An 18,042-nucleotide genomic window follows, 5' to 3' on the forward strand; every position below is an offset into this window, starting at 1 on the left:
AATGATCTTTGTGTAATGGAAGTACTAATATTTGTGATTTCAAAGCTTTTCTTCTTTTTTTCATTCTTTCAAGACACACAGGTCTCCCTTTGCATCTTAATATTCTGCTTAACTGAGGTTCACCTGATTTTTTTTTGCATGAAAACATTGATTTATTGAGTTGTGAAAAGCGACCCATATACGAAGCATGTAACTGGAAGCCAAGTTTGAACATAGGACCCTCAGAAGTTCAGTTAAGTAAGCACAGGGCAGTCTGAAAGCTCCTTTGAATCTACCTAAAAATGCTTTTGTACAAAAAGGTAATGAAACCGGCATTTTTATGATTTCCAGTATTTTCTGTTGCAGTCAAGCCAGCAAGTCAGGAAAACCTTATCTCATGGTGTTTCCATTTCTGGCCTCAGGTAGCAGAAGAAAATGCAACACCTGTAAAAGCTCAGATACAAAACTGTATCAGAACTTATAAAATCATTCAGTCCAGTTTTTGGATATGCTGCTGAAACATCTATTTTCATGCTTAATTGAACCAAATAATGTTTTGCTGACTTTCTACAGTACACAGGTAAACTTCAATTACCATTTATCTCTTGCTGTTCTGTAGCATAACATTGTCTGAAACATTTCCAGGTATGAAGCTATATTCATACAGCAGGTTTTTCTTAGAAATGATAAACCATTTTTGCAGACTGATACTTTTGTAACATTACCTCTTAATCAGTGGTTCAGAATGATTATTCATGCTTGTGCAGAAAGATGTACAAGCAGAAAACATTCATAGAAATACATATAGAAAACCTATCGATATTTCCAATCTAGAATAGCTGTTATTGGCATTTTCTACTCTAACTTTTTAAGGACTGAAATTTGCAATGATGACAATCATTGTAACTGACGGTGTCCTTTACAGAACAATTCTCTCCATTCCTAATTTTTTCTTACCCTGTAGCCAGTGTAGTAAAATGTTGAAAACAAAGTATTTTAATGATATTATTAATATAGCCATTGCTATTTTTAAATGGAGTTTAATGAAAAAATACTTTTGAGCCATTGATTTCTAGCAAAGCTTTAAGCGATCTGCTTCTGTAGTAAATGCACACATGTGAAGCAAAAGCAGTTCAAACTGGACCTTTGGTATGTTTAACCAGCTTTGTTTCAGACTTGGAGTAAAACTTTATCTTGGCTCAGAGACTATAGATTTGTTGCAATCTTTGCAGTTCACTGAACTTTTTTTTTTTTCCTGTGCATACATATTTCAAGTAAACTCTGTAGTTATAACAAGTGACACGTTATGGACTCTAAATCGTTGCACTGTGGAATATGCACAGAAAAAGGACAAATGAAGATATCAAGGGTCTGTTCCATTTTGCACTGAACTGTAAAATGCCACCCTTGTTGTACAGAAGATCACTGCTTCTGAGCAGGGCTCATTGACTGCTAAGTTGTGGATAGTGTTTCACTTTCTGCAACTGTTAATATCCTGGGTTATCCAGGCATAATGACCTCTCTATTTGTGACACATTGTTGAATTTTCTGGTTCTTTTAACTTATTCAAACCCTTTTTTTCTTTTTCTCCATTCATTGGAAGGCTGGAAGGATTCTGAATTGAGCTGCTGTACAGAGCTGCCTCGCTGTTGGTCAGCCAGTTACAGTTGAAATTGGTGGTGGTGGCACATCTGTAGCTGAATATAAACTAAAGTATACAGGAAAGGTACTCTACATCAACACTAGCTTTTCTGTGTATAAGATAATGCATGTATTTTGGATAATATTGGCACATCTGTGATATTGTTTGGTTTTGGTAGGTGTTAAATCTGATATAGTAAGTAATCCATCCATGCTATAATAATCCACATTGTTATAGCTGATGTTTGATATTTAAATTCTGACTGGAATTAAATTCCAATTTTATAACTAATCACTAAATTACAGTTGAATCATAATACCTTACCTATTGAATGTTTTAAATGCTGTTAAAGATTTATATATTTGAAGAACTTTGCCACTTCAAAATATGAAAAGAAAAAGGGGTTATGTGTAGCGTACAGCATTTGGTTTCCAGATGTGAATGCTTCCTCTGATCTTGTAAGGATCTGAAGTTAGTGGAAATGTACCATTTTATCTCAGATGAGGACCTGTGCCTATATTTCTTTTCTTCTCTTTGTTCCCCACTAAAAGAGCAGTGTTTGTTTTGGTTTTATTTGCATAGTATATTCTGGATAGCTTCAAGTTTACTCTGGCCCTACAGTGAGTAAGTTGCATTTTGAAGGGCTGTTTCAGCTGCCTCCAGCCATAAGTGGAGTATGTTTGTGTATACCTGGAATATGTCAGGTTATAAATATTTTGCTTATCTTCAACATTGCTGTCTCTCTTTTATGCTAGTTTTTCCATGATTCACTCCCTTATAAGATCTGTAAATCTTGCCAAATTTCACTGACATAATAGAGAAAATATTTGCTAATTTCAGAGGACTTTGAAACCCAGGCAAATAATATGATAGATCTAATATTCAATACCGAAGCCTTTTCTCCATCCATATTTTTGTCTCAGTCATTGAAATGTTCTGAAATTCACTGTTGGTAAACTGAAGCCTTTATGATGTGATGAGATTATACCAGAAAAGGTACATACTAGATTTAGATATTGATGATAGTCTTCCCTATCCTTCAAGAGCCTTAAAAGAATCCACTTACTGTCTTTCTACATGGCTCCTGTAAAATCACCTCCAAATATTTAAGACTTTTGCTATAACTAGGCCTAGGCCACCACAGAAGAATCAAGGAGAAAGTTCTCTTAATAGATTATACCTATTAACTTTTTCAGCATGAGAGATCATTTGTGAAGATGGATATGTTCCCAATGGCATAGCTCCAAGGGTCACTGTGCCTTTTACGCCTGGACTTCACAGAAAAGAAACAACTGCATAGGATAGGGTGAATGTTTTACTAGACCATTGGGCACATTGATTTTTATTTTCATGGATATGTAGATCAAATTGAAATAACCTAAAGGGGATGATGGGATACCCTGGGACTGTTAGGGATGTCAAGATCTGTAGTAAGTCTGTATATGTCTACTTCTTGGTACTCCCTGTAGAAAAATAGCACAGGGTGTCATTGAGATCTGTCACTCGCTGACACTTAGGGGAAAAATAACCCTTACCTCTGCTAGACATTCCCAAGACATGTCCCAGATGAATAAGATTGTGTACTGAACCTAGTTTTGATTTATTTACATTTAAAGCAAGTGTTATGCAAGTCAGACACGCATGATCCTGGCTGGCTGATATATCCTTGAGCAACTGTCTGTATATTGGCATGCAAAGAATTCTTTCTTGCCTGATGTAGGATGCTACTTCAGAAATGTGTTTTTTGTAAACACCCTGAAACTACAGAGCAGGAACAGCTTCTATTTCAAGATTTGATAAAATTGCGTCTATTTAAGCAACCTCTGTTCAACTGTCACATTAAAAATAAACTATTTAGACAGCTATAAAATGTCAAAATTAATAGAGAGTGAAGAAATTTGGAAAACTGAAATTAAGAAAAACAAACCAACATAAACTAAAACTTATTTGAATTTTGGACTTTTGAATTTGCCAGGAATATTATGCTTTCAACAAATTTAAAGATTTTTGCATGAACTTTTTTCTCTAAGGCTCAAGGAAAACCTGTGTTATATGGGTTCTTTAAATCTCAGAGAAAGTAGGAATGTAAACTGTATTTTAAGCATCATGATCGTAATTTTTTTTCTGTATGTGTGCAGTGCCTTTTGTTTTTTGAAGCTGTTTTTCAGTTTCAAAAAAACATATCAAACTTAGGTAAAGATAAAGTTATCTTTATATCATACAACTCTAGCAGTTCTTCCTGTGGAATATAAATTTAAATTTTGCGACTATCTGATTTCTCTTCAGCTAATAGAGATAAGATAATTTAAAGTTTATCTAATGTTGTAGAGCTTGCCAGATTGACAAGGAGATTGCAGTTATTGTCTTAGTTACAGTAATACAAACTTTTCCTTTCCTTCTTAGCAACTTTCATATCTGGCATAAAAATGTTGTCCAGTGTCTCTTTGCTATGTAAAGAAGGGTTGGTTGTAATGAAGAAATGACCACAAGAAACTAGTCAGGTTCAGCTGATTAATTTTATATTGTTTGAATCATGAGCTGATTTTCGACTTCTTTTTCAACCTATAAATAACTAAAAATTTGGACTGGCTTCAAGAATCTTACTACAAAGGCTTTACATTCCAATATGCTAGACTTTCAAAGCTTGGTAATGTTTCTTTGTAAACCCTCAGAAATGAGGGCAATTCTGAAGTTGAAAATCAGGTTTAGATTATTATTCTAGGGAAATATGATACTCTCTGATGTATTTATTGAGTATTTTATTAATACAGCTAGTGAAATAAAATGTTACATATGTACATACAGAAATATATCTTGGGATTCACAAGTAAAATTATATATATCTATATATGTCTTGAGAAAATGAATGGGGCTACATCTGGCTGGTGACTAGTCACTAGTGGTGTTCATCAGGGTTCAGTTCTAGGGCCAGTTCTGTTCAACATCTTTATCAATGATCTGGACGCAGGAGTTGAATGCACCATTAGCAGGTTTGCTGATGACGCCAAACTGGGAGGTGCTGTTCCCTCTCTTGAGGGATGAGAGGCCTTGCGGGGGGATCTCATCTAGATATAGGACTGGAGCATTGGGCAATGATTAATGGGATGAAATTTAACAAGTTCAAATGCCAGATTCTGCACCTGGGATGGAGTAGTGCACAAGTGTAAATTGGGAGAGGAGTGGCTGCAGAGCAGCGCTGCGGAAAGGGATCTGGGGGTGCTGGTCGACAGCAGGCTCAGTGTGAGTCAGCAGTGTGCCCCGGCAGCCCAGAGGGCAAACCCCATCCCGGGGGCATCAAACACGGCATGACCAGCCGGTCAAAAGAGGGGATTATCCTGCTCTATGTAGCGTTGGTGCAGCCTCACCTCGAGTACTGTGTGCAGTTCTGGGCCCCGCAATTTAAGAAGGATGTTGAAGGTGCTCCAATGCATCCAGAGGAGGGCAACAGAGCTGGTGCCAGGGCTGGAAGGCATGTCCTGTGAGGAGCGGCTGAGGACTTGGGGTTTGTCTAGTTTGGAGAAAAAGAGGCTGAGGGGCGACCTCACTGCTCCCTACAGCTTCCTCAGGAGGGGAAGGGGAGAGGGAGGTGCTGAGCTCTTCTCCCTGGGATCCTGTGGTAGAACGCATGGGAATCGTTCAAAGCTGTGCCAGGGGAGATTTAGGCAGGACATTGGAAGCATTTCTTTACCGAGAGGGTGGTCAAGCACTGGAACAGGCTTCCTAGAGAGGCAGCTGATGCCCCAGGCCTGTCAGTGTTTAAGTGGCATTTGGACAATGCCCTTAATAATATGCTTTAACTTTTGGTACTCTCTGAAGTGGTCAGGCAATTGGACTAGATGATCACTGTAGGTCCCTTCCAACTGAAACTCTGTTCTACATAGAAAGAAAAAGTATTTTCAGAAATCTGTTCTCTCTTTCATAATGAACGTGGTTTGGGTTCAAATGCTGTTAAACATTAATGGGAAATGTAATAATTTCAAACCTGATTTAAAAATTCCAGTGTCCTTGGTATTATATAGAGCTAGAAAACTGTTCTGGTTGAGGTAGCTTTTCTGATTTAGTTTGCATTATTATAAAAATAAATTAATTCCTTTTCACTTCAAAAAGTCTTAACACATGATGCATTTCCCATTCCTTTTATCCAATAGACTAATATTTCTTTTCCACGTCTTTATTTACTGCATTAGATGCTTATTCATGGTGTTAGTTTCAGAAATCAAGTGTTTTTTCCTTGTGAAATCATGTTATTTGAAGTGTAAATGCCATTTTCTCTGCTAATTTATTTTTGCGTTTTGGTTAAAATGAGGTGTAACTCTTTGAATTACTCATTTTGTAACAGGGACAAAAGCAGCATCTATCAAGAGTGGGTTTAGGAAATAACGGCTCCATCTACTGTAAAGTATGGCATTATATGAATGCTGGATATTTGGGGTGTTTTGGTTTTTTTCAGGTTGTTCCCTTTTTCTGTATGAAACCTTCAATGAATTATGTTTGCTATTTTGATGCTGTGCTATCACTGCATTATTTCCTGTTTGTTATCTCTATAAATATTTTCTATTTAGTGAATAAATAGAAACATACTGTATTTTATTAAAACCTTCTTAAAATTAATGGAACCAGTTCATGATTTTCCTTGTGAATTTTGATTTTTATTTCATTTTTAATGCTTTGTTTCTTGAGCTGTAGCGCACATTTTATTTCAATTATCTAGTAAAAGTAGATCTTATTCTTTAATCAGTATAGTAACCTGTGATAACTACAAGTCAGTGTTTAGAAGTGAGGCAACTCTAAAAGAAGTCTAAAGAACAATTGGCATCTAAAATGAGCTGTACGCTTCACTGCTTTTATATAAATTTGTTAACAGAAGCTTAAAACACGTTCTTGGATGGAAATTAAGACCCTTAAGCTCAAGCTTGATATGTTACTAACACATTCTATTAACATTTAACAAGCACAAAACACAAAGAATTTGTTTATAGAACAAACATGGCAAAAACTTTAGTAAATAGTGAAATGTTCTTTGATTAAAGGAGTTAGAGGCATCCTGTTTTTATTGCAAATCATGCAACACCTTTGTGCAAAATTAATGTGCTGTGGGGAGAATTTTAAAATACAGTCCTTAATGTTGTTATGGATGAATCTCAATGAGTTTTAATAAAATCCTCTGTCAAAGCAGGTGTCCTAAGAACTACACTGAATAACAACAATTTTTTTTTTTTCTCTTCAGGTCTATGCAGAAATGCCAAATTTAGAAACACCTCTTCCCCCAGTGAAGTAGAAAAAGTTACTGCAACAGAAGTTTTTTCAAAATAATATTGAGTTACTCTTTGGTTGTTCTTACTCTTGCATGGCTAAAGAATATAGCCCTTTTAAAATAGATTGTTGATTAAAACAAAATATATTTTCTGGGAAAAATATATTGCTGAGAGGTTCCCTTCTAGTTTGGTCAGATCAAGTGTTTGAATGACAACAAAAACCTGGATGGTGCGAGGGCAATGGTCTTCAGTGCATGGTATTGACAGAGGAGCTGTTCTTCATTTGTGTTTGTTATGGCCAGGGATCTCGGTCAGCAGTTTGTCTGAAGTCTGATGTTTTGTAGGTCAGCTGGTTCATGCAAGTTACTATCAGGAATCCATGGACAGCAATGGAATAGTGGTAGAGTACTTAGAGAAGTGGGGGTTTATCCCCAGCAGCCTTGTTCTCTTCAAATAAATCCTTAAGAGGTAGTTTTGCATGAGCATACCCATGGGTTATAGCCAGCGATTCATGCCTCTGAAGATCCTTTAAATTGTACCTTTTTCTCAGCATTTAAACATTTTGAAGACATTCACAGAAACGTCAGGAACATCTGCAGCATTATATCCTGTTAACCTTGGGAAAATTGCAGAGAACCACTGTCCAGTAGAAAGTCAATACTAGATGCTCCTCTCTAGCATCAACCCTCCTTTTTCATCCTTTCATCTGGACATTAGATTAGATTCTATTACTCACACAACTCCAACGGTCAGATGAAATGGAGACCATGTTCCCATTGTTTTGTCTGTTATCTGGAATTATGCTAGAATGATTCAGATCATCATTAAATAAAAATACAGTTGTCAGCTATACTCTTCTTTATTTCATTATGCATACTGTTTGTTATTTATATAAAAATTATTGTAGTCTGTATATCATGAGGAGAAAGGTTTCTAAAGTTTCTGAGAGTTAATAACTATAACAGTTTGGTTCTAGCCTGTATTTCTTTTTATCAGGAAAAAATGCTAGTAGTTAGTAGTAGATCTCTTTGGAGTATGGTGTATTTCTCTCCATATTTCCTATCACATTCACTTTATCTGTAGTGTCATGTTATTTTAAGTTGTAGCAGATGTAGGCCAACAAAAGCTGACATAAAGGAAAGCAGCATAATACACTGTAATGATATGTGACACATTCAGATTGAGAAGTAAACTCACTTTCTTGGAATTAATACCTACTACTTACTGTTTGCCATTAACATACTCTCCTCTATGCATATACCATCCCCTATGCAATCAAGGTATGGTTTACTTATGTCAGAGAATAGTAGCTTGTTCTGAAAAAACAGTAAAATCATCAAATATTTTTTAAGATGTTGATTTATAATACAGTCCTGATATTGCTTTCCTGATTCCCAAACTGTACTTATGCAGAAACAACAAATTAATCTTGATATTTTTCCCTTACATTTTTAGTTAATAGACTAATATTTAATGATATCCCTGTTTGTGATAGGTCAAGTTATGTACTCTTATTCATGTTAACTTTATGGATAACTTAAAATAAGAGTATAAGTCAACTATCAATTCTAGAAAATAAGCAAGATAAGCTAATAGTGCTCTTTAACATGCTCTCAGTTTTGAACATGTATTTCACAATAGATTCCAGCATAAGTGGTGTGCGCTGAAAGCAAAATGTATCCTAGACATGGCAGAACACATTTTGGACTAGAAATAAAACTTTCCAAAGTATTGTATTTGTTTAAGGGTTGAACTAGCTGGGAAATGATTTTTCTTGTCCTGGGAAGGTTTGAGGCTTTTGTTGTATTCTGCACTGGGATTTTGTTTTGTTTCTTCACTTTCCTGAAGAAGAGAGGTTTGCTGGAAAACCTACAGAAGTTGTTAAGCATAAAGGACATGCAGACCGATAGTCCTTGAGCTGAATCAAGCAGAGCCAGGGACTCCCACACCAGCTCCATGCTGCCTGGCATTCTGGCACAAGTGTGCCACACAGGGAACTGGATTTGAGTACAAATATGGGTAATAACTATAATTTTACTGTGTTAATTTTAACTTAGGTCAATTTTCTGCTTTTATTCATTGCATGGCTGCCAAATGCTTTCTTCTGGCACAGAAGCAGCGATGGCATGGGGTCGGGCAGAAAAGGTGAAAAGTGAGAGAGAGAAACCAGAATCACTTGTCTTGGTAAGTAAAGTGAGCGTGAAAGTGCTTGTAGAGGAAGAATTTGTCTTTAAAGAAATGGAATCTTAGCTCATTATTCATGCAGCCAAGTCTGAAAAATACAGCAGAAATCTAAGTTAGTGTATTACATCAGAATTAAAATGCGGATGGAACTATGAAGCAGGAGAGAAAAGTTTCATAATATATTGTCTATACAAGGTGATAAAACAGCAGGAGACTAAGTATTATTGATTGGTGAAGAATTTTCTTCCTTAAGAAATAAAAGCACCCCACTGTTTGTTGTACTTTTGCTGTTGAAGGGATTTATTTTAAAGTCAAATATAAATATTCCTAAGTTGAAAACATCTGCACTCATGAGGAAAGTCTGACAGAGGCTAAAGAAACAGTGATGCAACTGAAGCTAAAACCAGAGCTTTATTGTCAGGAATGTCTAGTGAAATTCAAGATCAAAACAGCAAAATATTTTAATATTATAAAGTATTCCTAAGATATGAGCAAAAAAGTCTTCTCAGAACTTGAGGGTAGGTTTCAGTTGTGGTATTCTGAGCTTAGAAGTTCCACTGAATCTGTGGGATATCCGTGTAGAATTGGCTTTGGAAAATACGCCCAAGTTCTTAATTACTGTAGTGTTACCTGCCTTATAAATGAGATTGCTTATGTTTATTCACTAATGAGTAATGGAACAGAAAAAGATGGCTTTTCTTGTTCTTGTAAGACACTTCATTCTGTAACCATGAGGGTTTAATAGTTTATTGATTTCAATTTGTTAAAGTGTTAACTGTTGAAGTATTTGAATAGCTCCTATTTTTGGTCTAATTTAGTGTGGTTAATACCTATACATTTTCTATTAGAACTAGTACAGGTGCTCACAGAAATTTAAACTACAATTTTCATTATAATTAAAAAATATTTCATATAAAGTAAGATTCTGCCCATTTCTTCCTGAGGACAGTGGACTGACTACTGCTTGAATTGAAGTAGCACCTGAGAAACAGTCATGAAGTCATTTCACAGACTGAGATAAAGAAATAAAATTGATCATGTTACCATGGTACAAGATCTGGGTATTATAAGGTTAGGTAGCTGAGATGTTAATGTCTCAAATTCAACAGAATGTAATTGTTAAGTTGCGATTGTTTATTTTTATTTGGGGCATTTTGCCATGTAAGCAAGGATCAAAAGAGTATTAAGAGGGCAAATTGACTTCATTAATGAATTAAAGTAGTAAAATTTTCTTTGGTTTCAAAACCATCAGGAAGGCTTCTTCTGTATGTGATGTGTTGTGATTTCAGAATATGCTGGTTTAAATTCTTCTAATATATTACATGGAAAAGCCTACCTAAATGTCACCTATACTTAGTTAAATATTACCTAAAGACAGGAATAAAAAATTTTGTTTCTTCCTATTTATAAGAATTTTCATTTTGAGAGCTGTTGGTCTTTATTCTTAAACTGATACATAATATTCAAATATTTTTTACGTTTTTCACTTTAGTGCATACTAAAATGTCACTATCTAACACTGACTTTGAAAACTTTGTGAAATACAGAGTTATTTACATGCAGCAACTGTTGTGACATTGCGTACATCAACAACCACTTTTCCCATCGTTCCTGGTGTTTAGACTGTTGTGATTCTGCTGATGTAGCTGATGTTTGTCTTCGTTATTCCTCTGCCTTTGTCCTTTCCTACAGGCTTACCCTGAGTTTGTCCTGACCTACCTAGAGGAACTAAATGAAAGAGAGGAGGTGACCCAGACAGAAAACCGCATTCACCATGGGGCCTGGTCTGCAGCTCATCAGGAGATAGACAGCAGCTCAGCAGAAGAGGTCACAGTATTAAGCCAGAGGCAGGTCAGAGGCATTCCTTTCAAAAACACATTTTGAAAAGAGAAATATCAGTGTGGAAGTCAACTTATTTCCTTAAATAAATAACCTCATTTGATTTCTTAATTTAATAAGATATTTATATATTAGACAAATAATAGTTATATACAGGATTTTAATGAACAAAAAATTATATATATTTGTGTCTCAGAACAGTTTACGCTTATAGCCCATGTAGGACAAATTTTTTGAATTTCTTATTTCCTATGTGGAGAAACTCAAGTAAGGAAGGGAAACAAACAAAAAATCACTAGATCTCTAGATTTGTGCTTCTTGATGCATCTTGACATAGCTATTTGTATTTCTGACATTTTCTGCTAATCAACAGCCTTACTTGAAAAAGTAGACACACATTATTTTAATTAGCAATATATAAATTACATGGTTGTACTTCCATCTCTTAGGTTCTGCAAAAAAATGTCAGCAACCCCAATCAGAAACAACTTTCAGGACCTTTGGACGCCCATTTAATGCCTGCAGATCCCCTAGGGGAGACTACACAGCTGACAGTGGCACTGGTGAGGAAACTAGAAGAGAAACATCCTAAGGCCTCAGCTCAAAGGTAAGCCACTGACAGAACTGATATTTATTGTTCAATGACATTAGATGTTTTCCTTCAGTTTCATGTAAGATTGATTTCCTGGATATTATTGAAATATCTCAGAAACCCTCTGGCTGATAAGCAAACAGGGATTTTGACCAAAATTAATGAAAAGGGGTGACATTTATGTGCTTTTTTATTTTATTTTGAAGATTGATGTGGATGATGTTTGGTAGTAATTACAAATTTACTTTTTAATTTTTTATCTATAATCCTCACATCACACAAATTACATAAAGACATAGGACTTGTATCAACATTGTGACACATTTTGTGCCACAAGACTTAAGTTTAAATGGTAAAGGTTTTGTTAGAAACCTGAAAGTCATGATGAGCCAAAATACCAAGTGATGCAGTCACTTTCAATATAGGACTGTATTTTAATTTGAATAAAAAATAAATAGTAGTGTTCTTAATTGCTTCTACTTACAGCAGGCAAAAGACTTTGCCTTTCTTTAGATAACTGAAACTTTCTTTTACAAATGGCATTTGGCTAGTTATTTTTGAGCTTTGGGGTATTTTTAGTTCAAAACATTTTAAAAATGGACCTTCCATTCAGATCAAAGACCACAAGACATCACTTGCTATTAGAATGAAAGTTGATGATCTTGCTACTACTAGTTGATGATATTGTTACTACTGGCAATAAGTCGATAACAGTAATTTACAGGTGACTGCAAGCAACAACCAGATTTGGTTTATCTACGTTATTCTAACTCTTCCCTTGGAAGTATTACCCTTAGAGAACCCATAGATTTGCTCCTCTGGTCCTCCTTCAAGGACTAGTATTTCTGGTGTTTCATTTATAATATTATCTTGCAAATATTTAGTCTTTTAGTGTCCAAAATATTTCTCAAATGTGTCTGAAGACTGTGAAATGACTGAGGTATCTGAAGGTATTGGCTAGCAGTAGTTTTTGGGGAACTGCATAGGTAGAGGTAGGCTACCTGTATTTTGAGTAATTTTGTTTTTTTGATTAGTCAAATAACTTTAAAGCTTTGTTAAACATAAATGGTTTAACTATTAGTAAATACTCTTGTATGTTTACGACATATACTAAAGTACCAAAGTTAATATTGATTACATTGGCTCCTTCAAAAGATGCCTTCTGCAATATAAGGTGAAGGTTTATACAAGATCATTTTCTCCACAGTGCTTTGAGTATGAATTGTTATGCTCTAAATATGCAATGTGATGTCAGGGTCACTACAAAGTATTTCACTTCATTTAAGTACAATGGGATAAGTGAAATTGCTTCAACTAGATGTCTGTGCTTTTAGCTTCAGATAACAGTATATAAATATTAAGCTAAAAATACCTTCTTGCAGAACACAGACATTTTGATTTAGAAAGCTATCTGCAGTCAGGATAGCCTTTAAGCAGTGAATGCTTGACTTTCTATGTCTTTATCTCTTCCCTCCAAAAGTGGAGTTTTGCGGTCTAAAGCATTTTCCTGAACTAGATTTAAATAGAGAAAAAATACATTTTAATACTAAAATAACTTTGTCAGAAATATTTGGCATTAAATAGCAGTGGTAACTAATTCAAAACTTCTGCAGTTACCTCCATTATGGGAGGTACTAAGTGATTTAAATTCTCTTTTGCTGCAATTTTTCACTAGACTGTGACAAATACTAATGTATTCTGTTAAATAGCTGCCACATTCCACTCTGTAGTTTGTAGGATGCTTTCAGTGCCTGAAAGGGGATGTAAGAAATAGGACACAGGATTTTATTTATCCTTTGTGATTTGAAAAGCTGTTCAATTTCCGAGTAGCAATAAAATTTGCCTTCCTTTACAAAATAACATGAAAAACTGTCGTAAGTGCAAATGAGGTACGAATTGTGTGTTAGTAGAGGAAACTATATTTCTGTGTCCTAGAATTTTTGTTTCAGGAGTTGTCCAGCTGTATGGGTTGATAAAGTGAAGATTATGATCACTGTTCCTCCAAAGAAGTTCAACTGTTTTTTATAAAATGCTTTTTGGTTAACTGCCCTGCTACACACATTTATAGATTTTTTTAAAACTTTGGCTTACTGAGAAAAGAAGGGAACTGTGTCTCTAAAAGGAGATTCAGCTGCCCAGACATATGTGTTTAGGATAATTTTTAGGTGTTGAGGTGTGTATCACCTGGCTTCCAGCTGCTTCAGATTACTGCAAGTCTCCTGCCAGTCCTGTGTTGTATCTGTGAGAACTATGGAGATCCTTTGGGTACATTAGCAGTCTCAAATACTAGCAAGTGTCTATTTTTAAGCTATCAAGTCCTGCCCTAAATGTTTCCTTTTCCAGCTTAGTGTTTTGGAGGAATATGCATTTCAGAGCTGTCATTCTTAGTGTTTTTCTTGTTTGGTTTCTGAGAAACAGTCACACTTTCATGGTGAGCCACAACAATTTACATGATATATTACGCCTGTAAGATCTGAAAACCTGAACCTCATCTCTGAGTTACCTGACTGAATCCCTGAGTTTCTATGAGAAAGGTGAAAAACTTATCCATTCCAGCAAATATCATTGATGAAAAAATCTTTTCTAAATGACAAGTATTGCCCCAAACAGACCAAAATCCAATCATAAGCTAGTTGTTAGACATGGAGGGTTCAAGCTGCTGAGAAGACGTGGCCATTAGGATAGGGATGAGTAGAGAGGTGAGCTGTATGACTGTGATTTATGTACTTCCCTCAGTGCACAAGAACTAATGACTTAACTAAGTAACTGATGGCCACCAATTTCCTTCCTATCCTTGTTCTCATCCTCACTGTTCTTGTATGGGAAACAGCAAATCCATTGCCTCCTTTCACTCAAAAATTGTTTTTTTCATGGACACTTGTAGAAAGACGTTACATAGTCACGTCTGCCTGGGTCAAGAAAATAACTTAATGTTTTGGGTGTTACCTTGTGGAAATGTAACCCCTGTAACTTCGGACAGCATTTTAAATTACTTCTCTGATTGTTATGATCTTGTTGGGCCCAACTAGGAAAGTAAGTGAGTGCTCTTGTATCATCAACTGTAACAGATCTGTGCTGTCCTAGCAGTATATTCAATTTGTGAATTGTCCCTTTAAAAGGCACTAGTCACATTTCTAAAATTAATCACCTGTTTTAATGCAGTTTTGGTTTCAGGCCTTATTGGATCACTTTGCTTCCATAAGTAAGCTTGATTTCACAAGTTTCTGAGTATTTTGTCTCCAATCCAGATATGCATTTAAGTATGCTCCAAGTTAAGTACATGCTAGGTACAAGCATTTTTGGATCTGAGTCAGAATGCTTATGACCTTGTCATATTTAATACTAAGACACACACATCTGGGACAGTGGGTTTCATTTTAATTTTTCTGAATCACTTGGACAAATTCAGTTATTACATTTTTATAAGACTTATTAGTGTAGGAAAAATGACTAAGGAATACCCCCAAGGAGATGGAAATGTTCTACCACTTCTGTCAATGACACAGCTATCAATTGGTACAGTTGTTTGTAACAGCTAAGCAAATGCTTGACCTTGATTCTTTATACACTGTTCATTCATTTTAAATTCCAAGTGGGCAAAACATAGGTAAAAGTCATAATCTACATCTGTATTGTAAATTGATTACTTCGTGAAGACGGATGAGAATGTATTAAAAAAATTAATTCATGACTGGAGTATTTTTTAAATCTATTTATACATGTTCCACAAAAAAGTGCTTTGGACTGTATTTTCTACATTTAAAAGGTCTGTATTCATTTTAAGTACCCCTTCAGATTTCTATTTGTGAAAATTCCTCTATGAGAAAAACATCTTTTCACTGAGTTGCAATGATTTTCCATGATATATCTGCCATGTAAGTGTTCTAAAGGTTAAAGCATTGAATTGGTGACAAATTAGCTTTCATTATCTGCTTTAGTCACATCTTGACAAAATTATTCTAATAGCTATATCTGCTACAGATAGAAATCGAGTTCTCCACTCATCACAGAGAGGAAATGTTATATATCCATCTGAAAATGAAAGGAAGGTATAATAAACATTACATTCCCATTTTCGGAAAGCGTTTGCAGATATTTGTTTACATTAGTATATCAGTTTGAGCAGCTTACCTTTATTTAAATGGAATAAGAACTGGGGGGGTGAGGGGGGCTGGGGAAGACTGTAGCAGCCGACAAAGCATGGTGACCCAGCTTGTCACCCAGTGACCTGTGAGAAGGAAATAATGAACTGTGAGTAGCTGTCATCTTAACTGTTTCTGACAGTTTGGCTATGGGCACATCTGTGTTAGTTGCATGGAAAGGCCTTTGTTGTTTTCCCACTAGTGACTTTGCAGACCGCTGTGGGGTTTGCTGGCTGCCCTGCTCTTACACTTCCCCTCCTTTTTTAGTAGTAAGAGCAGCTGCCACTGATAGAGCTGACATTTCTTTTAATGATTTACTTGGCATTTATACCATTAAAAACAAGAAATTAAATAGAAATAGAACTTCTGGTTATTGTAAATGAAAATATTCTCTATATTCATGTAAGGTCTGTTGTAAATATGCCTGTTATCATTCTGTCTTTTCTACATAACTTGCAGCAGTGTTCAATGTCTGTTGGTACCCTTCCTTCCTAATATCTTGTCATACTTAACTATTTTGAGTGAATTATCGCGTCCACTGGTAACAACATTTTAAATAATCCAGCGTACAATGAAACTAGGCAGCTTTTCATGGTTAAATGATCTATTACAAACCAACCAAGCAACCCTCCACACACTTATTTAGTATTATAGGAAACAATTGCTTCCTCTTCCAGACTGACTGAAGTATGCATGTCTTTTCTGGTCCAGTAGTGCTAAATCTTGGATAACTTTGCTCACACAATTATTAGCGTTTTCAGCTAGGATACTGTTAAATAGAGGCATGCCCGCTCTCATAATAGACTTCTTAGCTGATTTGTGAAAGATAATTGTTAAGAAAAAATTGAAATCATGACTTCGAAAAATGAATGACTAACACAATAACTTATAAAGTGTAAAGCTAGCTATTTTAACAAAGTGTAAATATTCTAAGTGGTTGATATACCTTACTGCTTTTATGTTAAAATATGCTTGGAGTAGGTTATTACAAATGGCTTTGCAGGAGTTGAATATTCAAGACTTGACCCACTAGACTGAAAGTACAGCATGCTAAAGCTGAAATCTTTTTTTGTGCTAATTGTTTTCTTGCTGTAGGTTTTGGGGACCTTAAATTTGTCTTCTCACATTTATGCATTTTTGCTCATTCTCTTTAGCTGCTTCATGTTCCAAGTTGAAGCCACGCTTGATAGTGTTCACATGCAAGAGAAAATAAATTTATATTTTAACTCTGAGAACACAGATTTATGATTGGTTCCTTTGAGGGCTGTGTAGTACAGCATCCAACACAATCTGGAATACAGGTCACAGTCTCTTGGCTAATTGTGTGGTGATGGAGCCATTATATATACACATAATAACAGGTCCCATTGCTCCATTTTTGCTCTATCACTAGTGCAATCCTCTGTCCTTACTTAAAAGTGGTGCAAAGACACGCTGTGGTGAACAGGAGATGTGTAAATACAGCATGATTCTCTACTGTGTCATATATAGTTCAGAGAAGCATTGTAGGTGCCTTCTGAATCCACGTTTACATGTATGTGTAACATGAAATAAATAAAAAACCAAACAAAAACCCCAAACCCAACACTTCCTTGAATGTCAGTGCTGTTGTTCAAACCACAATGAGATCCTACTTTCCTGATGATGTAGAAAAAAATTGTGCGTTCTCTGAGTAGATCTGCAATCTCCTTATTTATATACGTAAAGCAAAGAAGGGTTAGATGGAGAGGATGCTGGCACAGAGAGAGGAGGTGACCTGCCTGGGCTTGTTTGGCAGTGACTAGTGGCGTCAAGGTCAGGGTGCTCCGAAGGGATGCTCTAGTTCCCTGCCTGGTACCTGCTGGACCAGCGTGTCTTGGCTGTTAAAAATTCTCTCGTGCCTCCATGTAATGTGCGTCTCCTGGGTACGACGAAAGGGTCAGTGTGCCTTGTACCCCATCCCAGGCGTGTTAACTCCCTCACCAGGGCAGCACGCTTCACAAACTGGGAAATGCAGCAATGCTTGCAACTAAACTAATGATTTAATACAATTTTTTTATTATGGTTAGGTAAATATGCAGGCCAGTCCACAGAAGACTTGCAACTTATAGCATTTCTCTATATTCTATGGAGCAGTTAATCAGTTCTACACCTCTGCGTTAAGCTATTCGGCTCTAAAAACTTTTGTGAAAGGAAGGTGAATGTATTGACAAAAATCTGAAATTATACATTACTTTTCCTGGTGGAAGTAAATGGGAACTGTGCCACTAAGAGCCGTTTTCAAACTCACTGAAGTCTGTTATTTCTCTTAACAAACGTTAATGCCATAGAGAAACTTAAATATTGATTGAAGCCATGGAGTTGCACAGAAACATCCATCAGATTCTAGAACTTGCTTATTCTTTGCAGAGACATTGCCCTGCTATCATA

At 35.9% G+C, this 18,042-nt stretch overlaps 1 long non-coding RNA gene across 1 annotated transcript in view; it reads left to right on the plus strand.

Moving 5' to 3' along the window:
• Positions 1–18,042, plus strand: part of LOC115352142 — a 212,902-nt gene that overhangs the window by 130,075 nt on the left and 64,785 nt on the right. Inside the window, exons 12-14 of the long non-coding RNA XR_003927000.1 lie at positions 8,934–9,060; positions 10,753–10,911; positions 11,349–11,506. This is a non-coding gene — a long non-coding RNA (uncharacterized LOC115352142). The remainder of the gene's footprint in view (positions 1–8,933; positions 9,061–10,752; positions 10,912–11,348; positions 11,507–18,042) is intronic.

Source organism: Aquila chrysaetos, chromosome 16, assembly GCF_900496995.4.
Source record: "Aquila chrysaetos chrysaetos chromosome 16, bAquChr1.4, whole genome shotgun sequence".
In the NCBI taxonomy this organism is placed as follows: Eukaryota; Metazoa; Chordata; class Aves; order Accipitriformes; family Accipitridae; genus Aquila; species Aquila chrysaetos.